The sequence below is a fragment of the Suncus etruscus genome, chromosome 12 (genome assembly GCF_024139225.1).
Source record: "Suncus etruscus isolate mSunEtr1 chromosome 12, mSunEtr1.pri.cur, whole genome shotgun sequence".
Lineage (NCBI taxonomy): Eukaryota > Metazoa > Chordata > Mammalia > Eulipotyphla > Soricidae > Suncus > Suncus etruscus.
The window spans coordinates 11549369-11562159 of record NC_064859.1 but is presented as its reverse complement, the minus strand read 5'-3'; the positions used below and the strand labels follow the sequence as shown (position 1 = coordinate 11562159).

The window sequence follows — 12791 nt, the reverse complement described above, 5'->3', positions numbered from 1 at the left end:
ACTCTGGCTCTTCACAAACCAAACTCTCTCTGAAAAACAAACTTGGTCCTCTCTCTCTCTCTCTCTCTCTCTCTCTCTCTCTTTCTCTCTCTCTCTCTAAGTAAGAATAAACAGGAAGAATAGGATTCTAGGACAAACAGATCAATGATGCAGCAGCGATGCATAATTTTCACACAAACATCCTTCCATATTATAAAAGTGTCTGACATTTCCCATGAAGAGCTTGATTTAAAAAAAAGACTTCATTATAAAGATTTTTTATTTCTTTTTCTTAGAAAAATATAAAATCATGTCTAAATTTTATTAGGTTAAAAATGCTCTCCAGGGGGCGGAGAGATAGCACAGTGATAGGGCATTTGCCTTGCATGCATCAGATTCAGGATGGAAGGTGGTTCAAATTCTGGTATCTTATATGGTCCCCCGAGACTGCCAGGGGCGATTTCTGAGCACAGAGCCAGGAGTAACCCCTGAGCGCTGCCAGGTGTGACACAAAAACAAACAAAAATTCCTCTCCAAAATTCACCAAAAAAAAATAAGAGCATTTGAGTCAATGGTTGCCTCCACCATATTTGATCATAGTTAATAGCACAGAGCCCTTCCAAGCAGAAAGAACATGTCCAGGGAAGGCCAACATAAAATTGAACTGTGGAAAGAGTCACACTGTTTTCCAAAATTTTCTCAGAGAAAGTAAGAAAGTCAGCCCCATCATATGGGTCTTGATGAGTTAAGAAACTCAGAAAACACTATTTATCCTGACTGAACACCATCACTCTCCATGAACCCAATTGAGGGTTTAAACTTCCACTACTACTATATATTATCCAGAAGTGTTGGAGAAATGATAATTGTCCACCATAAAATAATGAAATTAAAAAATAAAAAGGTTTCAGAAAGAAAAAAAATAAAAAGGGTTTCTAACATAGTAAACCCTCAACACGTGCTTTTTTTTTTTTTCTGAGATTTGGGTCTCATACTTCTCTCATTTCCTCTTCACTGTCTTTCCCTGTGTCTCCATTGCTCCAGGAATCTGATCTTATTCATGAGAAAAACAAAAGTTCTGCAGGCTTCCAACATAAAGTGGAAGGTCCAAAGAAAAGAGAAGGAACATTCCAAGACCAAAAGAAGTAAATGCTACATGGGAACTGGCTTGTAAACATGAACCATCCCAGAGTTTTACATAGCACCCTGCACCAAAACACGAATAGCCATGGTACAAATCCCCCTGATTAATAAATCACTTCCTCTCATCCACCCCCTGTTGACTGTGTTGGTGGCCTGATGTGTCTGGAGGAGCAGGAAATTGAATTGACTATGAAGCCCACTAGAGGCCAATCCCCATCAGCACAGATTCACCCAACCAGTTGCCAGCAACAGCTGGCTGACCCAGCCAGAGCACAGTTCAGGGCAACCCAGCATCCTTCAAGTGGTCTGCCTCAAATCCCAAGGTTCCCTATGCCACTGCAGGACCACCAGAGTATCTGTCAAGACTTCTCAACCTCTGTCTCAAGTTCTTTGACTGGAAGTGAAAGGGAAAAAGGAAAGCACCATGTCTATATCAGCAGGGGCACGGAGTAGTAAGTCTGATCCCAAGTATCACGCAGCCCTGTGGGCACCTCCAAGAGTGGACCCTAAACAAAGTAGACAAGAATGGAGTGACCATACTGTGGGAAAAAATCCTGGGTCTGACTGAAGCCCTTGGAAACAGACCACAGGAGGCCCTGGAGGGAAGGAGAGGTGGGATGAGGTCAGGGTGGAGCTGACCTCCACATGCTAGCCAGTCCTGTACCTACCACCTCTCAGCTCACACCTCACAACACAACCTGGACTGGCAATAAGCTTTGGTGATTGGCTGCACCTTCCAATAAACATAGTGTTTTTGTTGACTAGAAGTGTGAAGCAATACTCCCTAGTTTCTAGAGTATTTTAAAAGAACAGTAAACCACTAAGATTTTCTTAGAAAAAAAACAAAAACAGTAACCTTCAGGACCTCACGTGGCTTAGCGGGAAGGATGGTCCCTTACATGTGTAAGACTCTGGGCTCCCGCCCTGGCACTGTCAAATACAAATTAAAAAGAAAAGTTACTTCTTCAAAACGCTTAATATCATCATGTGACTTATTTTTTATAAAAGAAGAAAAACACTGAAGAATCAAGTAAAAATTAATGAGAAGCATATGGCTGAATTTCCCCGAAAATTACATGGCTCAAAAATGGTAAGGGCCAAAGTGTTTCCTCCACCCAGGCTTGAAGGTTAGCAAAAATAAGCAAACAAATGTCAGGAAGAGAGTTTCGAGGCTCTGGCATCTCATAGTGCCCAGAGGAAAAGCCACTGACCCGTGCCTCATCCCCAGTACCATAGATGGTTTCTCCTCCAAACACCCCCCAAACCACCAGGAGAGAGATTCCCTAAGCATGGAACCAGAAGGAAGCCCCAAGAAGCACCAGGTATGGCTTTGAACAAACAAACTAAGAGACAAGGCAGAGAAAGAATTACCAGGAGAGTTAGTAGAGATGACTCAGTAGCGATTACTCTGAAAGGAGGGAAAGTAATAGGCATCATGTTCTTTCAATAACAATAGTGCAAACAAGTGTCTAAAAGGAAAGAGAGGGAGAGGGAGAAAAGGAGAGGGAGAAGAGTGAGGGGAGAGAGAGAGAGAGAGAGAAAGAGAGAGAGAGAGAGAGAGAGAGAGAGAGAGAGAGAGAGAGAGAGAGAGAACAGAAACAATCAACTTTATGGGGAAAAATACAACTGTACTATGAACAACCTTGTGACACCATGCTTAAATAAAATATAAATTAAAAAATAAAGACTATTGGGGCCTGAGCGATAACACAGCAGTAAGGCCATGTGCCTTGCATGTAGTTGACCCAGGACTGACTGCAGTTCGATCCCCCAGCATCCCATATGGTCCCCTAAGCCAGGAGCGATTTCTGAGTGCAGAGCCAGGAGTAACCCCTGAGTGTCACAGGGTGTGGCCCCAAACACAACACCAACAAAAAAGTAAAGACCATTAAAAAAAACGTGGCAAGATAAAGATGAAATGAAGGAAGACATTTTAAATATTCCTGATATATGACTTTCATGACTTTTCAATATAGCCTAATTCTTCTTCCTGTTTTAAGGACAATGTCACCACCCTTACCTTTAGTCTCTGGCATAGAATTAAGGATTTTAGTTTACTTTTAGATATTTTTACCCACCGAAAACCTTGTGCTTCCATTGATAAAGAGAAATCTAGAAAACTGGGTCCTGCAGCCAGCCAGCCTTCGCTCTCCCTGTTGCTGTTGGGTTTGGGGGGGCTCAACCGTGGCACCACACACAGGAGCTGCAGATAATAGCTTTGGAGCCCAGGTGTCCAGAGAGATCAAACCTACAGGCTCAACCCTTGAGGGTTTGGCCGCCACGAAAACCAGCAGCCAGATTAACAACCTTGTTATTCTAAAATAATGTCCTATGTTTGGCTTTGATTATCAAGCACCATCATTTCTTTCTATAAGTAAAAATTGTCTGCTTTGTTAGCAGGAATTGGTGAAACGGTAAAAACAAGAGTAGCCACTTCCTCTAGTGGAAGAGAATTTCATCCATCTGGAGTTGTACTGATAATTCTAGCAGGTCCATAATTTCACTAGTGACAGTCCCACAGGAAGAAAATAAGAAAGCAAACTTAAAAATCCACCAAACGAGAGATAGGAAAAGGATTCAAGGGCATGCCTGCATATGCCAAAACCCAGTTAATGCCCAGTACCATCTGGGCCCCTGAGCACTACTGGGTACATCCTAGAGGTCCCCAAACACTCTAGGATGGCTGGGTCACCCCTCGCACTGCAAACTGGGACAGCATAGCACCTCCAGGTCCCTGCACTGAAGCACCAGCCTGCTTGGCCCAGAATCTCAGCAAGTGAAGCTTCACTGAGCACTGTTTAGGGGGCCCAAATAATAACAACAGAAGACCAAATAAATTTCTGGTGTGGACAGACTCCTGGTTGTTCCAGAGAGTCAGTGAAAACATAAATTCAGGATAGCAGAGAGTGAGAGGAAAATAACAACAAGCCAGAGAGGCAGTGCAGAGGTTCAGCACCTGCCTTGCACGTAGCTGATCCAAGTTTGATTCCAGGTCCTCCGAGAATCTCCAGATTCACAGAACTAGATCTGCTCCCTGAGCACTGCTGGGGTAGTCCTCTCAAACATGCCTCCCCAAATAAAGTAAATGGTCATAGCTACAAGAGGTCAAACTTTGTAGCCTCCAAGGCTCTTTCTAGTTTTTTTGTTTTGTTTAGTTTTGGGGCCACACCCGGTAGCACTCATGGGTTACTCCTGGCTATGAGTTCAGAAATCGTTCCTGGCTTGGGGGACCATATGGGACGCCAGGATCGAACCAGGTCTGTCCTGGGTCAGCTGCATGCAAGGCAAAAGTCCTACCACTGTCTATCACTCAGCCCTCTTTCTTGTTTTGAGAGGCTGAGATTTGATCCCCAAACTCAGAAGCAGCCTGGATATTAGTGGGATAGGATGTAATAATTGAAGAAAGATTTTAGGGATTAATCTGGAAGCTCCAGACATGCAAACAAACAGTACATAGGCCCCAATCTGTTAGTTTCCCTTGGGGAGCCTTTTTTGCTAGAACTTTCCCTCCCCCAAGAGAGAGACCTTTGCACTGACCTTCTTGGCCAGGTCTCAGTGACCTTGAGCAAAAGGGCATATGGGGGTCCAACCCTGAAGCAGAAGTAGTGAGGATGGAGAGCAACCAAGCCAGAGGGAAAAAGAAATGCCTGAACTGAGTAGTACAGAAACTAAATAATCAGACTCCCAGAGGTGGGGAAGTCAGCCGAGCTGAGGGTGAGTGGAGATGCCCTAGAAGGGATTAGGATCTGGCCCTCCTATATAGGTGTGGAGCATAGGATTTGAGCCCAATTTAATGATGGAATGAGGCAGGCCAGGCTATGGTGTCACTCAGACCCAGCCATTGGGCACAGCTTGAAGTCTGCCTATCAGCAGATACAGTTTTCTGATGTCTGTGCTGATGGGATTAATTGTCTGAGGACGAACCGACCCTCCCAACCTAGTTCCAACTTGAATCGAAGTAGGTGCAAACTAGGCCCAAGCTAGAACCAAACTAGGCCTAAATTAGACCCAAATCAGGCCTAAATCAGGCCCAAACTAAGCCCCAAATTAGACCCAAACTGGAAAGGAATTAGGCCTAAACCAAAAACAAAGTAGGCCCAAACCACCTCCTGGCTTCCTGACTCCTCCAGGGTAAAGCCCCGAAGGCCTCTCTCCACACAGTTTCTTCCCACTCTGTACTTTCTTATAGGCAACTAGATATTGGTGAGGTTGTGAGGGGATTTAGGAAACTAGACCTAGCATGCTCTATGGTAGTGGCTGTCATGCTGAAAAACATAAACTGTGTGCACAATCCTAGGGACTGGGCAATGCTGACTGTGCAGGAGCCATCTGATGCTGTGCTGCCCTGATCTGCACTTAAGAAAGGACCAAATGTCAAGTGCTGAGCGGACTCCACTGAGTATACTCTTTTCTTTTTTGTTTGTTTGTTTGTTGTTTGGAGGGGGAGGCCACACCTAGTAGCACTCAGGGATTACTCCTGGCTCTGTGCTCAGAAATCGCTACTGTTAGGCTCGGGGACAACATGGAGTACCAGAGATGGAATCAGATAGGCTGTATGCAAGGCAAATGCCCTACCATCACTCTGGCCCCAATAATTTACTGTTTTCTTCAAAGAATAGAAAAGGGCCATGATGTACCAGATGGGGGCTTCCCATGAAAATGGAGTGAGAGGCAGTGGGGAGGGAGGGTGTTAATCTTGCACGCACTTGACCTGGGTTTGATAGTGGCCCCTCCTATGGTCCCCTGAGCACCACCAGGAGTGATTCTTGTGTGAAGAGCCTGGAGTAAGTCTTGAGCATCGCTGGGTGTGCCTCCCTCCAAAAAAACAAGAACAAAAAATGAGGGTTGCTTCCCTTTCCTTGGAGCCTCGGCAACCCCGTGTTGGAGGCCCCAGGCTCATTTTATCCAGTGACAGCTCAGACAGGAGCTCATGGTGCGAAGTCTGGGATTCAGGCCCAGGCCTACAGCACTCACTGCATTAGCAGCTTCTGACACAGCGGGGCCCCCTAGGCAAGCCCCGGATTCCATCTCTCCCCACAGAAGTCAATGCTCTGGGGCTGCTGGCAGCTTAGCCCGAATCTCATGACAAGGGAGCCTGAATAAAGAGCACAACCATTCTCATGTCCTCCTCAGCGTGTCTGAGATGAGTCATAGGCAGGCGCTGGGTCCATCCTCAGAGAGCAGCTGAGTGGGCACACCCATCCCCACTGCCCTGGCCAGATTGTCTCCCTAGACAGCACCGCGGTGGGTGGGCCTGAGTGCACTCCCGCTCTAAACACAAAGACCTGGGCTGGCCTCCATGAGTAGACTTCTGTGGGTGGGGTGCAGAGACCACTGGCTGAGCTGAAAAGGACCAGTTTGGCCGTGGGTTTTCTGACAGCAGAGACTCTCATACAGAAGGTCGGAATTGCAGGAGGCCCAAGACACACAGTCATCCCAAGACCTCGGTCAAGAAAGAAAGGATGAGGGGGCCGGAGAGATAGCGCAGCGGTAGGGTGCTTGCCTTGCAATCAGCCAACCCAGGACCAACGTTGGTTCGAATCCCAGCATCCCATATGGTCCCCTGTACCTGCCAGGAGAGATTTCTGAGCACAGAGCCAGGTATAACCCTTGAATGCCATTGGGTGTGACCCCAAAACAAGCAAACAAACAAAAAATAAAAACAAGAAAAGAAAAAGAAAGGATGACAGAGGCCTGGACTGGGGTATGCAGCTGGGATCCACCCCAGCAGAGGCAGCAGAAAAAGCTGGAATCTTCCTATGTGCATCAGAAGCTCTGCTAAAGAGCTTCTCTCAGTTGGAGAGCAGAACAGAATCCAGCACCACTGTCCTGAGGGTGCTGTGAGAAAGACATGAACATGCAGGAGAGGTGCTCAGACGGAGTGCTTGACAAAATGCCAACTAGTGAGTCTGCAGGGGGAGATCTGTATGTGGTGGTGAGGTTTGAACCAGGGTCAGCAGGGCTTGAGCCTTACTTCACCCCTGTCCTATCTCTTGGTGGTTGCTTGTTTTGGGTGGGTTTGTTTTTGGGTTTTCATTTGGGTGCCACATCTGGCAACACTCTGGGATTCTTCCTAGCTCGGAACTCAGAAATTACTCCTGGTGGGCTCAGGGAACATCTAGGTATCAAACCCAGACCGGCCATGTGCAAGGCAAATGCCTTCCCCGCTGTGCTATTATTCTGGCCCCATTTGTCTGCTGTTTTAAAGTCAAATCTCTCTTTCTGGACATCACACTGCTTGGAAAATAGGAAGAGACAAGAGCAGGTGCTTCCAAGAGACCAAGGGGGGAATCTGCTGTAGGGATCAAGGGAGAGACCAGCGCTGGGCTCTGTAGCCACACCTGCCTCTTCTGTGCTTGGCCACCAGGAGATGCAGTTCGAGGCCCGATACCCAAAGAGTGTGATGGGGAGCTACAGAGAGAAGTTCTGGAGGAAAAGCAACCTCCTGCCTTAATAGTCCCCTCCCCTCCAATTACCTGGTCACCATCAAGAGCATTTCCTCCTCCCAGTCTCCCAGCCATGACTAGGTTCATTTCTCGGCCACCCAAGGACCCAGATCCAAAAACAGCATCTCAGCCATTTTGCCAAAGACCCACTCAGCATCCCTCTTGCTCTTCAGTCCTCCACGTTGGGGCCTGAAAGGTTAGCTCATGAGGTTCAGAGGTGCAAAAGGCAGGAAGCCTGGGTATGTTCCAGTATCACATGCTCCCCTGAGTGTGACCAGGAGTGATCCCCCAAAAACCCTCTGAGCACCATCAGATGTGACCTGCAAACTAACGAATGGAAACAATCGCCATGTTTTGGAAAGTGTTTTGTTGCCAACGAACCAATAATGTCTTTTATCCAAGCTCTGGTATGAGAAAAGTCTCTAAGGCCTGGAAAACTCATGTAGGGCTTAATCACACAACCGCAGAGAGAATCGCCACACCGTATGGGGCCCTCTGAGCAGTGTCCAGGCGGGAGCAGCCTCTGCACTCCAACACCCTCCACAATCAAAGAAGAAAATGATTAAAAAAAAAAAAAAACATGGTGGAGTGGGGGAGAACTGTCCCTCTCCTCTGATGTAAGAGTTTCTCCCTCCAGTCACAAGAACTTCAAAATTAAGCTGATTCCATCACTGCCATCCAGGTTAAGTGGGAGCATCAGAAGGCTGATTCCTGCCTCTCCTGTGGCCTCAGTTTCCATTTATGCAGCATCTGGCCGAAGGTGCTTCCTCCTTGGCAGACCCAGACAGGGAGAGAATCAGCCGAACACAGCTAGTATCTTTCCTTTTCCTTCAAGCTGCCAGCTCTAGAAAGCCCGTTCCGACTGCCCCTCCTCTCCTCTGCCCTCCCCTCTGAGTTGGGGGAGCTTTTCCTCACTGGCACCTAAGCTAAGACTTAAAGGCAGCATGTAGCAGTTTTTAGACTGTCCTCCCAAACCTCAATACAGCCACTCAGGGGACTTAAAGCTTTGCAAGGGACTCAGTAGATGGTCCCATGCAGGGACGGCAGAATCTAACAGCCCATGTCCCTCAGACATTCCGCCTCCTCCCACCCCAGCCTGAGCGCCAGACTCCTAAGCAATCAATCACTCGACTTCAGAACAGCCTCCTGCACGCTCTGGGACGATGGGGGTGCTGCCAACAGGTCTCGCACCCACACTGACAAGCTATTTCCGTCTTGTTCCCCAGAGCATCCCTAAGGCTTCTATCCTTAACCAAGCATCACGGATGAATACGAAGTGATGTTTCGGGTCTCAGCTAAGAGATCTGCCCATAAGAGATGGCGCCTTTCCCTGTCTCGGAAGTCAAGGAACACTCGGCAGCTGCTCATTTAGTCTGTGCAGGGTGATGGGCTACTCTGCTCACGGGGCTGAGAAGTGGGCACTGCAAGCCCAGAAGCAGCCAGCTGGGGCTTGGCAAAGGTATAGGGGTGCCAACCGATGGCGAGGTCCCCTGTTGACACCTTGCAGCTAAGCTCATGGCTCCACCCCTTGGACAGATCCCAGGAGCCGCCTCTGACGATGACAACTATGTCACATTGCTCTGATCTGAAAGATGTGTTTCCTGTACTGCCTGTTTGTTTGTTTGGGGCCACTACTGGCCACACTCAGGGGTCCATCCTAGTGGAGATCAGGGGATCCCATGGGATTCAGCAATCAAACCCAGATTGGCTGCTTGGGAAAGCAAACAGCCCTCCCCACTGTGCTTTGGCTCTGTCCCCATCTACATCTGTTTGGGGGACAGATTCAATACAGAATGTGGGCAGGTGATAACTCAGGAGCCAGTGGGAAGTGGGGCAACATTCAGGAGTCTTCCCTACCTGCCTCTCCATCGCTGAAGGAGCAAACAGATTCCTTAGCCTTCCAAGCAGTCACCGCATGTTTCTCAACATTTGGCCGAGAGCTCCCCAGTAACCCAGTTTGCCAAAGCAAACCCACCCACCATTCTCTCTACACTGCCCGACCAGTTCTCGCCAGGTTGCCCACTGGCTCCAGATGTAACAGTGCTCCTTTCCCTGGTTCCATAAGTTCCTTGAAGTGACCCTTTGCATCTTCTCTCCTTCCGATAGAATCCTTCTCTCTGACTCAGGGACGTGAGCTTAATAAATCTACAGTAATGATTCGTTTAATGGAACTCAGAAAAACTCCCAACCCCCTTTCACTGAACAGCTGATTGAGGCTATTGATTAATTTGCAGGGCCCAGTATCAACCCTAGTGCCTTTCAGATTAGATATGGCCCCGTTTTTATGGATCTTTGACAGCTTACTAGGTTCAATTTGACAATAAGTTGAGCATGTTGCAAGAGGCCGAGCCTGAGAAGTTTGGATATAGAAAGACACCCATCAACCACATTCCAGGCAAGACAAGGAGCGTGAGTGGTCTTCACCCTCGAAAGCACCTCCTGAAGCTTTTGCCACCTTCTCTCCTGCCCCTACTGAATCTCAGGCATCTCCTGTCTGTTTTGTTGTCACTCTAGTTTTGATCGCTTTCTGGAATTTTTATATGAATCGAATCAAGTTTGACTTTTACATTTTTGGTTTCGGGATCTTAAATGTTTTCAGGGCTCAGGAACTATTCCCAGCTCAGTACTGAAAGACTATTTCCAGTGAGGTTCAGGGAGGGGGTGCCAGGGCCAAACCTGGTGCACTGCAGCCTACTGAACTCTCCCCCCACCCAGGAAGCATCTTTTAAAAAAATTATTTAATTGAATCCCCATAAGATACAGTTACAACTTTGTTCATGATTGAGTTCAAGCCTTTCACCAGGGTACATTTCCCACTACCAATATCCCCAGTTGCCCTCCTATACCCCTTTCTCCTTCTCTCTTTCTCTCTCTATTTATCTTCCTTTTTTTCTATTAGATACTGTGGTTTGCAATACTATTACAGAAGAGGAATCATGCCTATCACTTTATCTCAAAATCAACAACCAGTTCTTGTCCAGAATGATGATTTCCAATTCTCGTTGTCATCGTGCTCCCTTCTCTGCCCTCACTGCGAGAAGTACTTTATATTCAGGTCTTCTTTTCACTCAGCATCATTCTTTTAAGGCTTAGCCATTCATTTCTCTTATTTGCTAACTAATGTCCCACTGTGCAGTTATACCATGGCCTGTCCAGCCCTCTACCATAGCATTTCTTTCTTTCTTTCTTTCTTTCTTTCTTTCTTTCTTTCTTTCTTTCTTTCTTTCTTTCTTTCTTTCTTTCTTTCTTTCTTTCTTTCTTTCTTTCTTTCTTTCTTTCTTTCTTTCTTCTTTCTTTCTTTCTTTCTTTCTTCCTTCCTTCCTTCCTTCCTTCCTTCCTTCCTTCCTTCCTTCCTTCCTTCCTTCCTTCCTTCCTTCCTTCCTTCCTTCCTTCCTTCTTTCTTTCTTTCTTTCTTTCTTTCTTTTTTTTTTGGTTTTTGGGTCACACCTGGCAGTGCTCAGGGGTTACTCCTGGCTGTCTGCTCAGAAATAGCTCCTGGCAGGCACGGGGGACTATATGGGACACCGGGATTCGAACCAACCACCTTTGGTCCTAGATCGGCTGCTTGCAAGGCAAACACCTCTGTGCTATCTCTCCGGGCCCCACCATAGCATTTCTAGTCATTCATCTTTGGATGGTTATTCAAGCTGTTGCCAATGCAGGCGGGGGGGGGGTAGGGGGGTTGTGGGGGGAGGGGGGTCTCATAAATAAACTGCTAAGAATGTTTGTATATAAGACTTTGTTTGCACAGATGCTTTCATTTATCTGAGTAAAATAAAAATCTGTGTGGATAACACGGCAGGTTTATTTAGGTTAAATTGTTTCAGGCAACCACCAAACTATGTTCCAAAGCGATTGGATAATCACTAAGTCTGAAACTTGTTCTCAATTTCTAAGTCTGAAATGTTTCCATCATCTCCAACTCACCCAAGTATTTCCGGGCCCACCAGTTCCTAATATCCCTTCTGACATCAGCTCTGTTGGCTGGAGGAGAAGTACTTCCCAAAGTCCCTGACTCTCGAAAGCAGGGTGGAGCCCTATCTGATAAGGAGTGTTTCAGGCCAAGCCTGACTCATCCCCACGACCTGCTCAGGAACCGCTATGAGCTTCATGCTTGAAAAACCTGGGGCCACCCTTCTTTGCTTCCGTCTGCAGAGCTCTTGGCGCTTGACCGTCTAATAAATGCTCAGAAGCCATAAATTCTGGACCCATTTTCCACGTCTTCTTCAACCTAAGCCTGGGACTGCCAGTCTCCCCAACACTGCACATGCACTGCCCTTCCTCCCTGTCCTCCTTGCTCCTCTTCATCCCTGAGTTGAGCCAAGGAGTCCCACCTCCTTATGAGGGTTTCCTGAGAACTCCAAGGCCCCCTAAACTCAAAGTCCCCTACAAGCCAGGCCTGAAGTATTCACTGAGCACAGCACATTCATTTCTCTGGGCCTCTATTCCTAGGAGCTCACCTCAGCTGCTAAGGGGGATGGAAATGCCTGGTGACAACCAAAAGGCTCTATATGGGCCGGTTAATCACCAGAAGAAATTTAAGCTAACTATGATGGGGCTGAGGTCCCCAGTTAGGCAGGCTAAATGCCATAGTGGGGAGGAGGGCTTCTCAGCCTCAGCATCAAAGGACAGGCAGGACTGCTGGCAACGGGAATCTCCTGCAAGATGCGTGTGCCGGGGCATTTGGGCCCTTCTCTGCCTCTTGTCTTCTCCGCCTCGTGTCTGTGCTCAGCTGAGTCCCTCAAAAATACAAAAAAAAAAACAAAAACAAAAACAAAAAAAACCAAGAAGAATGCAACCAATGTTTGTATATTGGCTTTGAAGTCAGCTACTTTGTTGTATTGATTTATGGTTTATAGGAGTTTTTGTTGTAGACTTCTTATGCTCTTCTATGTATATTATCATGTCATCTGATAATAAGTGACAATTTGACTTATTTTCTATTTTTGTCCCTTTTTTATTAGTTTTTCTTGCCTATTTGCTATATCCACAACTTCTAATACTATAAATAAATTGAATAAAAGTGAAAATAGTGGAAAAAAAAAACTCAACTCCCCCCAGTGCTGGGCAGCAGTCATTAACTTACTACACTTGCTCACTGGGGGACCTCTCGGTGCTAGAAAGCAAATATAGCTCCGCTGGCCTAAAAGGTCTTGTGGGCCAGAGGAGGAGAAGGAAAAGGCTGAATTGCCCTTTACCATCCAGTGTGGCTGGGTCTTAGGG

At 47.0% G+C, this 12791-nt stretch overlaps 1 protein-coding gene across 2 annotated transcripts in view; it reads right to left on the bottom strand.

The window, feature by feature from the left end:
* Window positions 1-12791, bottom strand: part of PRKCE (protein kinase C epsilon) — a 468053-nt gene that overhangs the window by 357311 nt on the left and 97951 nt on the right. The gene's annotated exons all lie outside the window — the stretch shown is intronic.